Source organism: Papio anubis, chromosome 13, assembly GCF_008728515.1.
Source record: "Papio anubis isolate 15944 chromosome 13, Panubis1.0, whole genome shotgun sequence".
Taxonomy (NCBI): Eukaryota; Metazoa; Chordata; class Mammalia; order Primates; family Cercopithecidae; genus Papio; species Papio anubis.
In genome coordinates this window covers 50274685-50288902 of record NC_044988.1, presented here as the reverse complement: position 1 = coordinate 50288902, position 14218 = coordinate 50274685, and the positions used below count along the sequence as shown (strand labels likewise).

General features: G+C 40.3%; 1 pseudogene across 1 annotated transcript; it reads right to left on the bottom strand.

The window, feature by feature from the left end:
* Positions 1-11070: 11070 nt before the first annotated feature.
* Positions 11071-13147, bottom strand: LOC116270096 (annotated as a pseudogene). Its single transcript, XR_004178050.1, has one exon. The product of XR_004178050.1 is annotated as a far upstream element-binding protein 2 pseudogene (transcript).
* Positions 13148-14218: the final 1071 nt, after the last annotated feature.

The window sequence follows — 14218 nt, the reverse complement described above, 5'->3', positions numbered from 1 at the left end:
ATGATTAATTGTATGTGTCAAGTTGGCTAGGTCACACAGTACCCAGGTATTTCATCAAACATTATTCTAGATTTTTCTGTGATGATTTTTTAGATGATATTTACATTTAAATTAGTAGAATTTGAGTAAAGCAAATTACCCTACATTATGTGGGTGAAACTCATTCAATCAGGTTAAGGCCTTAGTAGAAAAAGACTGAACTCCTCAGAACAAAAGGGAACTCTTCCAGCAGTCTGCCTTTGCACTCGAACTGCAACTCTTCCCTGGGTCTCCGGCCTGTTGGTCTACCCTTGCAGATTTTGGATTTACCAAGCCTCCACAACTGTGTGAGCCACTTCCTTAAAGTAAATCTTTCTTCTTATATATATGAAGATATGTGTACTAACAGGATGTGGTACAGATCCTGTCGGTTCACACACACACATGCATACACACACATGAACACAAACACATAGATATACTCATACACACATGCAAGCACACATATCCTGTTGGTTCTGCTTCTCTGGAGAACTCTGAGTAACACAGTGCCTAATGGGCTGTGATGAACAAGTGAAAGGGTAAAAAATCTAAGTTACAAAAATGAAAGAAACATATCCTTAATATATCACAGCAAAATAAACAGATAAGCCAGAATAGAGGTTCTGAAGCCTGACTGCTGCCCAGGGGAGCATTAAAAATATCCTGAGGCATAGGCCCTACCCCCACCACTAAGATTCTAATTTATTAGGTCTGGGTGGGACCCAAGCATCAGAATATTTAAAGAGCTCCCCAACTCCCCAAGTAATGCTAATCTGTAGCCTCATGCGATCAATCTTGCGGTGGAAGAGTGGCCATACCTTAAGGCTGTTCATAAAGGAATGTTCCTCTAGCCTATGAAGAATTATCTGTAATAAAAAGTAACTAATTGAAGGAACTTAAAATGACAAAAATATAGATTATTTGTATTTTTGTAAGGCAAACTCAGTGCTCCATGACAGTACCATTCATCTATTCATTTACTCATTTAAAATTATTTATTAAGCAGATATGTGCTTAAATTCTAGGCTAGAGTCTGAATCACAAGAAGTTCAGTAAACTGGGTATCTGGCTTTTAGGGGCTCAAAGTTTATTGGTGTAGACAGACATTTAAATAACTACAATAGAAGAAGTGAAATTCTTCTTTTAAGCAAACATTTATTGAACACTTAGGTGCTAGAGCCACATATATATAATTTTAAAAAATCCCCACAATGACTCTATAAAGTAAATATTATCCCACAGTTAGTAAATGGTAGACTTGAGATCTACCCAGGCAATCCAGCTCTGGAATCTGTGCTCTTAATCAACACGTAGTATGTGATTATGTATATAGTATAATCTAGTCCTAGAAATTACAGTCCTAGAAATTATGAAATTCTTAAGAAAGTTCAGCAGAGGAAGCCATTAGTGTACTTCACAAAGAATATACGATTAACTTTTAGAATGGTATCCTTATTCATTCCTATGATGTTAGGACACTAAGCAAGGTATTTGGGAAGCCACAAAAAATGCTGTGATATTTTGAGCATTGCGTGCTAAACTGCAAAAGATATTCAGGGAAACTCTGATTTTGTTGTGTAAGAGTTGTTTTCTGAGCATAGTAAGAAATCTTATGGGTTATATGATACTAAAGTAGGAAAATATTTTGGAAAGGATTTCATCTAAATTTCTCATTTTGATATGAGGAGACTGATGCCTAAAGTGGTTAAGTGCAATCATTAAGACTACTCAACAAGTTAGCAGCAGAGCTAAAACAAGAACACAAGGCTCAATCTTGGTCTTAAAGCTCATGTTCACATACTGTACCCTCTAGTGGCCACTTTGTGCATGACAACCTCACCTCCCTTACCGAAGTTGAGGGTATCAAGGGTAGGAGTTGACCCGTTCGTTCAATCCGGGTCTGATTTTTGAAAATTTGGAATTGAGACCAATTGAGAAAAGGCTTTTTTTTTCTCTCTCTCTCGTTGGTAGGAGGCTGTATTTGTAAATTATAAGCTTTGAAGCCACAGGTTGGGTATTTTCCACACAAGGAAAGAAGATTTAGAGTGATACTAACTGCAATAAAAGATAAATCTTCAAATCTTAATAGCTTAACGGAATAGGGTAGAACTTAACAGATAGCACTTCACTTCTCAGTAACACCAAGTCCATGGTGGAGGAGAGAAGTGTTGATGATACGGCAGGGGACGTGCAATTATTCAGGGATCAATCTCCTTTTATCCTGTGGCTCCTAACCTCTTCCAAGGCCTTAGTTTTCATCGTTCTGCCAGTAGATTAGGAGAGATAGAGAGTACAGAATTTCATGGGAGCCTATAGGTCAGAATTTGAAGTGGAAGCCAGAACTGAGCTACGTGGTTACATCTAATGTCCCATGTGGTCTAGATATATCCCCAGAAGAAAAAAAAAGGAATTTGCTGAACAACTAGCCAATGTCTGCCACGTGGAGGAAACCAGTCAATAGACAGCAAGAGAAATGACTGAGAGGAAGAGAGGTAAAATGGTGAGAAAATCTCGATGGCTTTCTAGGCTCCGGTGTCAGCCCCTTCCTGAGGCCCCACTGCATCCCTGCAGCTGGGTTCTATAAGACATTTTGGACATTCTGTATCCTTCTAATTCCCCTATTCTGCTTAAACTAGCTGATGCTGGTTTCTGTAGTTTACAACAAGACAGTCCTAAGAAATATTCACATTCAGGAAGGTTGTAACAGCTGGGAAGATACATATGTCTTCAAAATCACCCACAGTGTCTCTAGAAATGTACTGTGAGTTTCATTTACTTGTATCTATTTCCATAATGACACTGGCAGCCTGGAGATTAGTATTTACAATTGTGCTAAACCCCTTCATACAGATGCTGCAGCTGAAGTCAGCATAAAAAAAGCAAACCAAGACGGTATGAGCAAGCTGTGCCAGAAAGAGTTGGTTATTAAATCACACACATTGATTTATAGCTTCAGTTTGCCTTTACCTAAATGTCTAGTTATTTAACAGCTGTTATGAATCAGCCAGATAGAGGATTAAGAAGGACTGGGGGTTAGGGGGAGAAGTAGATGAAAAAATGCTTTAATCTTATGCTACAATAGAGGAACAAGTTGAGTCAGGTATCATGTAGTAATTTGGGTTCTCTGATGCTTCTTAAAGGGAAGTATTGTTCAACTGGAACGTGAAACAGTGTAACATAGACCAGTAGGTTATGTACATGTTAACCATGTCTGTGAGTGAGGTAAGTAATGCTGGGTCCCAGATAGAAAGCAATGTATCAATAAGTATTGGAAGTAACTGATTCTATCAGAATTGTTCCCACTCTCATTGGCTGTAAATAGATAACTTACTTCAGAAGTTGTTTGGGAACATTAAAATTTAACAGAAGTAATTTAAGTTAAGACATAGGTTACCAAATAGAAATCAAGACAGAATTTGGTTAGGGTGGTTCCTTAGTGGATTATGTTTAATCTTCACACCAAAGTCTTGGATAATAATCAGGAAGGATTTACCAAGTGGAAGTACCTCTTTGTAAAAATTTGTTTTACACAGGAATTCATAAAGGCAAAAAGACTTGCTGAGAATATCTGAACCTCTATTTCGATATGAGATCAGGGTAAAGTTTACTCTTTGTGCACGTTCTACACACTAAGAAGAGCATAAGCTGGGTGCTGAGGTGACACTCCACTCCTCGCCTCTAAAGATCATGCTAGGGCCAGATGCAGCGGCTCATGTCTGTAATCCCAGCACTTTGGGGGGGCTGAGGTGGGTAGATCACCTGAGATCAGGAGTTCGAGACCAGCCTGGCCAACATGGTGAAACCCTGTCTCTACAAAAAATACAAAAATTAACTGAGTGTGGTGGTATACCCCAAAATCTAAGATACTTGGGAGGCTGAGGCAGGAGAATCACTTGAACCTAGGAGGCAGAGGTTGCAGTTAGCAGAGATCGTGCCACTGCACCCCAGCCTGGGCGGCAGAGTAAGACTCTGTCTCAAAAAAAAAAAAAAAGAAAAGAAAAAAAGAAAAAAATGAAGCTAGGATGATGCCACTCCTTGCCTCTGGGGAAAAGATGCTATGCTGGTCCAGCAAGGATCCTCTTTGTGTCCTGACTTGCTTTCTCCTTACTTTATTTGGTCTGTGCTCAGATGTTTTTCTTGCTGAAATCTTGGCCAAAACATTAAACTTGCACAAAGTATAACATCTTCATTGTTCTTCTTTGACACTTCCAAAAATTTTGCTTCCTTTTGAAATGTTTTGCAAATTCCCACTTCTAGCTCTCTTACCTGAACTTCCTGTGCTGTAAACTATGTTGTCTTTGGAGGCTGCCTTCTCTCTGTAGACCAGTACCCTCCTGTGCATATTGTGAAGGAGGAGATTTCTAAAGACCTCTCCTCTCCTTCAACACGCACACTGGCTCTGTGTTCTATTTGAAAGCCAACACATGGCTGCTCTCTTGTACAGACTCATATACCTTGCCTTAAAGTTAAAAAGCTTCTCTCCATGTCTAGCTCCTCTCACAACAGCAGAAGCCTGTGGTTGCCATTTAATTATTTTATGCCGAACATTGAGCAGGACTCAGTTTTAGAAAAGCTGATTTAAAAGAGAAATACCACCTCTACCACAGAAATTATCACCACCACCTATATCCACTATACTTTTAAGTCTCTTTACAACTACCTGAAAAAGACATTTGCTAAAATGTTCCTGTATGGATTCTCCCAATGAAAACAAGACCTGAAATGTTAGTGATTGTGTGACTTGTCCAGAAGCACACAACCGGTGGTAGGTAGCTCTTCTCATGCTGCGATCCACAGCTCCTCCTTCCAGCTAAACATATGCCTCCACATCTAGACACAGAAGGAGAGGAGCAATTCCAGTCTAAGGGGCACCTTAAGGTCCTAAGTCTGTGATTTAAAAAGTACATAGTAGCAAAAGTTGTAGGAACTACAGCTGTACCTGTAATTAGTTTGCTCTCTAGGCACAGGGCCTTTGTACAGGCTGTTCTGGCAAGAAGCAAATATCTGAGCACAGAGTAAGGCAAAAGCAAGTCAGGACAGAGAAGAGGACACAGGCTTTTGTACAGGAATGCTTTTCTACTCCTGTCCATTCCACCGGGTTAACTCTTTCTTCAAATTTCAGCATATCCAATTCTTTTTTTGACCTCCTGACTTGTCCGACAGGGCAATTATATCCTTTCATAGCTCCATGTACCTCTCCTCCATAGCACTATGACTCTTGTAATTATTTGTGATATTCCTTTTGATTACTATTTATCTCTCGCAATAGACTATCTGCCCCATGAGGGTAGGGACTCTGATTTTATTCACTGGACCCCCCCCCCCCCCATTATAGTACTGTGCTAGGGATAGAGTAGGAGCTCAGTAAGTATTTGTTAAATAAATGCGTAAATAATGCTTTTGACATGTAACACAAGGCTATCACTAAATTACAGATTCAGAAAGCAAAAATATCATAGAGAGAGGCACTCATCAAATCATACCTGCTAAAGATTTTCACAGCGTGAATAAATAGGAAAAGAGTACAAACAAAAGATATTTCTCACTTGGTTGTTATTTAGGCGAAATGTTCCCCCAGGTAAAGGAAGGGCAGAAGTTGAGGCGAGCTGAGGATGATTTTCCAAGGCAAGCCCCAGCAGCAGGCAGTCCTGCTGAAGCCAACGGGATACGCAGGCTTCGCTGAGTCTCCAGCATCTATGAAGCCCATTATAAAGCTTGTGTTAGGCACCAAGAGGTCTCTTAACTTCCAAAAGACTCTGTATTTTTCTTAGAGATAGCTGGCCATTTTATACTGTTTATGCCCCTAAAAAGTGATTTGGAAATTGGATTTCAAAGACAGTTAAACTAAATTCTAAATACACTAGGGGAGTGCTTCTTGACTTGGGATTCATGGAACAAACTTCATAGTCTATGAGTAGATAAGACTACTCAAAATGTGGTTTATATGCAAATACAAGTATTTTTTGGAAAGAAAGTTTCAGAGCTTTTAATTAGATCACAAAGGGATTTATAAGTTCAAAAAGATTAAGATTTATTAGTAAGAGAACATATTGGAAATCTTGTATCTAATTCCTCTGTAAAGCAAAGACGAATTTATCTATATTACAAATAATTATTTATTGTTAGTCTATTGTTTTAGACAAAGCCAATAGACTCATTTCTATCTAGAGTAATATAGGCATATTCATGGCTCCGTGGAACTTGCATATGCAGGGAAATGAAATAAATCAAGTGTTATTCACAGGAAATTTTTGAAAATTACATTGATGCTTGTAAGGAAATATTTGTTATTGTTATTACTATTATTTCTTAGACCAAACTGACTCAAAATTGAAAACAATAACTTAACCACTAAGGTATTTTTTATATTGAATATTTTTATATCTAATGCATGAAAGCAATTTTGACTGATTAAAAAGAATCAAATTGAATTGTGTGATGACCTTATAATCTTTTTATAAGTATAAACTTAAGACAATTGGAAGAAGTGGACAGTTTTAGTACACTTTTTTGTTGTTGTTTGCTCTGGACCTAAAAATGTTGATTTATCCCAAATCAAAGATTTTTAGCAGTGTTCCCGGGATAAGTGAGGAACACAGCCCATCTTCCTAGATTGGCAATATTTACTACTTGTTAAATAAAAATATTTTTATATTCAAACATATACCAATGTATTGATGAAAAAAATTTGCATTATTTTTTAATACAAGTCACAAGACCAAGCAATTTAAATCTGGCAGTGGGTAATTTCTGTTTTATCCTCTTCACCCCAGAACACTGAAGACTCTTTGGATACAACATTGGTTGTTAGTAGCACTGTAAACATAATAATTTTTTAAAAAGGTAAATCATTTGTCTCGTGACCTAGAATGAAACTAGTACAATAATTATGTTTGTCTATATACAAAATTTTAGATTGGTGCCAGTTTACAAACAATACTGCACTTTTATAGTTAGTTTGTGCAATTTTATAGTAATAGATATTTCTAGGTTCTCTGGTGTTCTTATATATGTTGATTTCTTGTTCTACAAACTACGTATTTGTAAAAATGGGGTAGAGATTTTAATTTGTAATCCACATTCTCATGCATTAATTCCTATCCTCTTCTATTTTTCACAAACTTAATCAGAAAAGTTATTTTGTCTCTCTACAATACCTAACCTTTAGATACTTTTCTTTCATTCTGCATGCAACCATTTAATCCATCAATAGCAATAAGAATGATAATGGCTATCATTTGTTGAATATTTATTATATTCTAGATACTGTGCTAAGCTCTTCTATATACGTGATTTTAAAAAATCCTCACAAGTATCTTTTATGGTGGAAACACTTTTACTTCACAAATGAGAAAACTGAGGCAATAAACGTAAGTAACTTCCCCGAAATAACACAACTAGGTCTAGGAAATTGGATCTAAAACTCAGCTATGATTCCAAACTCTTAACCATTACCTTGCAATCCTATCAATTTTTAAAATCTTTAATGTCTTACATTATTTTTTGTAGAAATCAGTCTGCATTGTGCTTTTACAAATAATCTTCTTGTTCTGACACTTGAGGAGCAAGAAGTGGAGAATTCTTAAGCAAGGAGGCTGTCTTTGTTCTGTGTTTGGAACGAGCTAAGCTTACTGCAGGTGTAATGAAGGGAAGTGGATGTGAGAAAGCGGTACAAACTTGTGTAAAAGTAGGGAAGGAAAAGTGAGAACCTGATGTGCCTGGAGTGAAAGATATGTGGTATCATATGCAGGAGATGAATGTGGTACCAAGAAATTTAGAGGGCTAATCTATAACAGAGCTCGGTTGCCATGCTGAGGAGTTTTGGAGTCTTAGTGATATGAGGGAGCCTTTGGAACCTACTAGAAGGAGGCAACTTGAGCAGGGTTTTTTTTTGGAAGATCATTCTGGCAATATTTCAGAGAATAAAGGGATCTACCTGGTGTATGAATGACAAGTTAGATGGTTTTTGCAAAAGCGAAGGTGAGAAATGATCAGGAGCAATGAAATAAATGGCAGAGGGAATGGGACACTGTGGACAAAATTAGAGGCAAATCCTGAAGGGAGTGTTGACATAACTTGGTGGCTAGTAGTCTCAGGAGTTTGAGGGAGGGGGAAGAATTGAGGATGTCCTGAATGTTTGAATGAAAGTAATAACGTTTCCACAATCATTCTGTCATAAGTATGGACACAACTGTTGGCTTCCATTAAAGTTAATGTGATTTCATCATTTGAAACTGATGGCCTCATTTAATTTAACATGCTGTCATGCTAACGTGTAAAAAAATTATGTATTCTGGAATTTTCAGTCATCGTAAAATCAGAAAAAAATTCTGATGGAATTTTTCTGTCAAAAATAGCCAAATGAAGAATTTTAAAACAAATTTATTTGTTATAAAGTATAATAATATACCTAGAAGACATTATGATTGTGTAATAATATACCTAGAAGACAATTTACAGTAGAATCCAAATGGTGTTTATTGTGTGATCCACTGCGTAATGGTTAAATGTGAGATCATTTGAGGGAAAAGATTGACTCTGGATTTTGGAGAATTTTTTATTGAAAGCAATTTATTAAAATAAGAAGTGATAACATTTGGATTCATTTAACATCCAACTGGACTGTAATCTAGTATACCATCCAGAATATGCCATGCTTTACTCAAGTTTAAGCTCTAGCTTGCACCAAAATTGAGACAAAAGGGTCAAATAGAAAGTGACCCAAATTCAACACAATTGTCAACTTATTAAATGAATGAGCATGTATGAAACAAATTTGTCAAACAGTGTTAATTCTTATCTAGAAACACTGGAGAAAAGGAGAGAAACATGGGCCTGAAATATGGCAGAAAGTAATAGTTCTATGACTGCATCTGGCAAACTTTTCTAAAAGCTGGTACATTAAGAAAATGAAAAGTAAAGGCCAGACTGGGAAAAAATGTTTGAAATGCAAAGGATTTTTATCCAGAGCATATAAAAACTGCTTCGAATGAATAATAAAAAGATAAAAAACCTAATTTTATTTTATTATTTATTTATTTTTTATTATACTTTAAGTTCTAGGGTACATGTGCACAACGTGCAGGTTTGTTACATATGTATACATGTGCCATGTTGGTGTGCTGCACCCATCAACTCGTCAGCACTCATCAACTTGTCATTTACATCAGGTATAACTCCCAATGCCATCCCTCCCCCCTCCCCCTTCCCCACAATAGGCCCCGGTGTGTGATGTTCCCCTTCCCGTGTCCAAGTGATCTCATTGAAAAACTCTAATTTTAAAACAATAGGCAAAATACTTGAATATACAAAATAGAGGATGCATGCATGACCAATAAGCACATGAAAAGATAAATCCAAATGAAAGCCACAGTGATACCATTTCATACCAGCTAAAATGGTGAAAGTTAAAGAGCTACCATGACAGTCAACAAAACAATATGGAGCAACTGGATCCTTCATTCATTACTGCTGAAAGTGTAAAATGACACAAATGTTTTGGAAAAGTACTTGGCAGTTTCTTATAAGGTTCAACTTTCATCTACCCTACAGTCTAGCAGTTCCACTCCATGGCATACACATAAGAAAAACAAGTACATGTGCCCATAAAACAGCATGCATAAAAAAGTTCATACTAACTTATTCATAATAGCTCCAAACTGGAAACAGTGTGGATAATGGATATACAAATAATGATATATTCATGCAATAAAGTACTAGATAGCAATTAAAGAGAACAACTAAGAATGCAACAATATAGATGAATCTAAATTATCAAAATGAAACAAAATAGACACAAAAGAGTACATACTGCATGGTGCCATTTATATGAATTTCAAGAATAGGTAAAATTAATTTATGGTGAAAAAAATCAGAACTATGATTGCTCAGAAGGAAGAGGGTTTCCTGGAGGAGGAAATTATAGAGATTTCTGTGGTGACAGAAATATTCTGTGTCTTGTTTGGATAATATTCATATGGGTCTATATGTTTATGAAAACTCATTTAATTATATTAATCTTTAGATTTCATTGTGTGTCAATTTTACCTCAATTAAAAAAGATGTATTGGGCAACTCAGATATATTTTAGATATAGATGACTGAATAAAGTACATAAAGTCACTTTTTTTTCCAAATGAGCAGCTCATCAATAACAAAGACAACAGCAGCAAGAACAAAAATGCTAATGCTGCTAAGAACAAAACAGCAGCAAGAACAAAAATGCTAATCTCAGATTAGTTAAATCAAAATTTCTCTAAGTGGGCCCTAGGCATTGGTATTTTCTTAAACATTATGTAATCTATTTGAGAACAACTTAAATAGGCCAATAGCTAGGCAAATTAATAGAAGAGATACCTAATTTAATAAATTAATGTAATTGTTGTTATGGACTAAATGTTTGTAATCCTCCCAAAATTTATATGTTGAAGCCCAACTCCCAGTGTGACAGTATAGTATTTGGAGCTAGGGCCTATAAGGTACTAATAAAAATTAAATGAGGCTGCAAGGGTGGGGCCATAATTTGATAGAACTGGTGCCCTTACAAGAAAAGGAAGAGACACCAGAGCTGTCTCTTTCTACCATGTGGGGACACAGTGAGAAGGCAGCCTCAGCAAGCCAGGAAGAGAGCCCTTACCAGAAACTGAATTGGCCAGCACCATGATTTTGGACTTCTTGGTCTTCAGAACTGTGAGAATAAATTTCTGTTTAAGCCATCCAGTCTGTGGTATTTTCTTAGGGCATCCTCAGCACAATAACATGATTGCCATGCTTGGAAATGAAGACTTGAGTTGTCAAACTAGAAAATAAAATCAATGTTAACTATATTTGATTTTTTTTTTTTTTCTTTTTAGAAGTTTATTTTAAACACAAGAGGGCCGAGGGTGGGAGAAATTGAATTGCTTTATTGTCAGAGAGGCAGGTTCAGGAATGCCGAGGGGTGGAGAATAGAGACTTTTATGTATACATACATACATATACATAAAACTTAATAACTTCTGCTTTGCTCTTTGTTTTTTTAATTTGTAAGGTTTCTTTTTTGGCAGATATTTAGATCTCGCCATCTTCTCTGGCTGGCTCAACCTGAAGGATCCTAATTTTGAAAGAAAAAGTATGTGAGACTCAGAGCGGGCGAGAGAGTGAGGGCTTGGCACACTCCCATTCCCCTGAGCCCCCGTGCTTGCCTCAAGGGCTCCCCAGTACTCCTCACGGCAGCCATCGCTCTCTCGCCAAGCAAAACCGAAGCCCCCAAACAGAAAAAACAAAAAAAAATGGAAAAAAAAAAAGATGTTTCACGGATGAAGAAGTTCACATTCATTCGATTCATTGAGCCTGTTGCTGTCCCTGCTGCGTGGGCGGTGGCTGGGGGCCGCCGGGACCTGGGATCTGTCCGTAGTAAGCGGTTTGCTGTCTGTGATATTCTCCCCAGGCTGCACTGTAGTCTGGCTGGGAGCCTGGGGGAGCTCCTGGACCCGCTCCGGGGGCCACTTGCGCCTGCTTCTTGTAGTACTCTTCCCAGGCCTCGGTGTAGTCGTGCTGCCGGGCGCTTCCGGCTGCTGGGGCTGCTGGCCGATCTTTTTGTAATACTCTTCCCAGGCCTTAGTGTAGTCCGACTGGCCAGTGGGCGGGGACTGAGGGGGCTCACCTTGAGCGGGTGGAGCCCCGGGTCCGGCGTCGCGCCCGGGGACTGCTGGTGGTAGTGTGAGTAGTAGGCGGCCCATGTGGCGTTGGGGTCCGCGGTAGCCGCAGCTGCTTTGCTTGGGTCGTGAGGAGCAGGTGGTTGCCACTAAGGGTAGTTATTGCCCCGGCCCTGGTGAGGAGGGAGCCCCCTGGCATGCGAGGGAGCCCAGGTGGCCCCTGATTGAAGAGCCCCCTCGATAAGCTGCCTGGTGTGGTGGATCTGCTGGGGTGAACCCTGGATAATGAACAACTTGAAGTTGGGATCCCCGTTGGGTGGTAGCTGCCGGGAGATCTCTACGATGATCATGATGCCCGCACTTGTGAGTGGGGATGGAGAAGGTCATCTCCCCGCAGGGTCCCCCCAGTTGCCTTGGCCTCTTCCTCGGCCTCCCCGGGGGCATGCCTGGACCCCCTGGAGGGCCTGGGGGGGCCACGCCTGAGGCTCTGGAGGAGGTCGTTGATGATCCGGGCTGCGTGCTTGCACCTGTCTGGGGACCTCATTATATGGGCAGTCTTCTCGGGCCCTGTCCCATCATCTTGCTTGAACTGTATCCTCACACCAGCGTCATTCTGGATCTTCTTGATCATCTCTCCTTTCCGGCCAATAACCACGCCGACAGAATGCCTGGGCACCTGCACATGGATGCCCCCGCCAATCCGAGATCCCTGCTCTTTCCGGTCCCCAAAGCCGCCTTGGTCACGTTCCTGGAGGATGTCCATCACCATCTCGCAGGCTTGCTGCACTTTGTAAGGATCCTCAGGGATCCGGAGAGGATTGTCCACGTTGGTATTCTGAGAACCATCCTGAATTAAGATCATCTTCACTCCAGCGCGTTCCTGCAGCTGCTTCATGGTCTCCCCGCCGTTAGCGATGACCAGGCCGGCCTTCCCCACAGGGACCATGTCCTGCACGGTACCGTTCTGGCCCCTGTGGGAGTTGTGGAACTGTCCTGGGGTCCTCCTATGACCCCGAGACATAATGTCATCCAGCATCATCTTTGCTTTCTGTAGAGATTCTGGGGCTCCTGTCAAGGACACATTGTGCTCGGGTAGGCCACTGCTGTCTGGAGTAATCTGTACTTTGCAGGCTGAATCCTGTTGGATTTTGTCAATTTATTCTCCCCCTCTGCCAAAGATCAGGCCCACCATGCCCTCTGGGACCTTGTACTCTTCTGTCATTGAAGTCCTTGGAGGACGATGGATAGGTCCAAGTTGGTAACTGATTGCGTCTCCCTGAGAAGCCAGCTTCTTGCTCTCCGGTTGATCTCCATCTTCCAACTGTCTCATTACCCCTCCCCCCGCCCCACAAAGCAAAATCAGGAGTGCTGTTTGCAGCATCACCTCCAATTTTGGCTGCGATCTTGGGAGGAGCCAGTCTCCAGCCCCGGAGGCATTGAGACAGCCCAGGAGCCGGTCTGTTTCCTGAAAGGAGGCAAAGTCCTCCCATTCTACCGACCTCCACCCCTCCAGGCCATGGGGAGGCTGCAAATGGAGCTGAAGAGGTCAGTCCTAGCAACATGTGACACCTTCTTGTCATCATGCCTCAATACACGGTGGTGGGAGACCCTCCCCTCTTTTCCCCAAAGAGACAGACCACCTTTCAAGTCACCAAAGCGTCCCAAAACCAGTTCCTATGCTCATTTTCCTCATTTTGCCCAAGTTCTCAGCCCTAAATAGTTCCCCTATGCACTTTCCCGACTCAAGAGGAAGGACCATCCTTCTCACCCCCCACAATGCCCCTTGTCCAAGGGAGGGAACAGAAATGGGATTGGGCTGGGGGCAAACACTGCCCTTTGCCCTGATATGGAGAGGAGAGTAAAGACCCTCTGCCCTGGAAGGTGGACCCTGCCTCCAGGCATGTCCTAAGGCCAGGCAGGGAGTGGGGTGGGGGTGTCCCAAAAGTGCGACCTCGAGCTCCTGGGCGCCTGAACACCTAGGAGCCGCTCCTGGTAACCCCCAGTGCGCCCCTAACCCCTGCAGGGTGGTCACCTCCAGGAGCCCACTTAAGGCACTATGGGAGGGCCAGGCCCCTGCCTAGGGCCGCAACTATGTTTGATTTTTATACCATATTGGAAAGTTCACATTTCTACTCACCAAATAAAGGAGTTTGATTTTGCATCATAACCTAGGCTTTAATTCAGCAACTTTTTCTAATTTATAAGTAGTAGATTACTTGGGATTTTAATTGAGTAATAAACACATTATCTTAAATGTGCTCAGATGCAGCCAGCATTTCACACTCATCTGCATTTGCAGGTGTTTTACTAAACTCAAATGGCCTTCCTTAAATTCAATAGAAACGTGCTCAGAATTATAATACAACAATAATTTAATAGTTAAATATAAATTCATCAGTAACAGCACAAATAAAATAGTTTTCCTCCTTAGAAGAAAATTAATTTTTATGAAAGTTGGAAGCTTGGTTTTACTTTTCTTTTTAATGTGGAATAAACTGAAATGTGTCAAAATCTCACCTTCATTTTTCTCAATAAATTAAACACCAATTAAAATTGGAGTT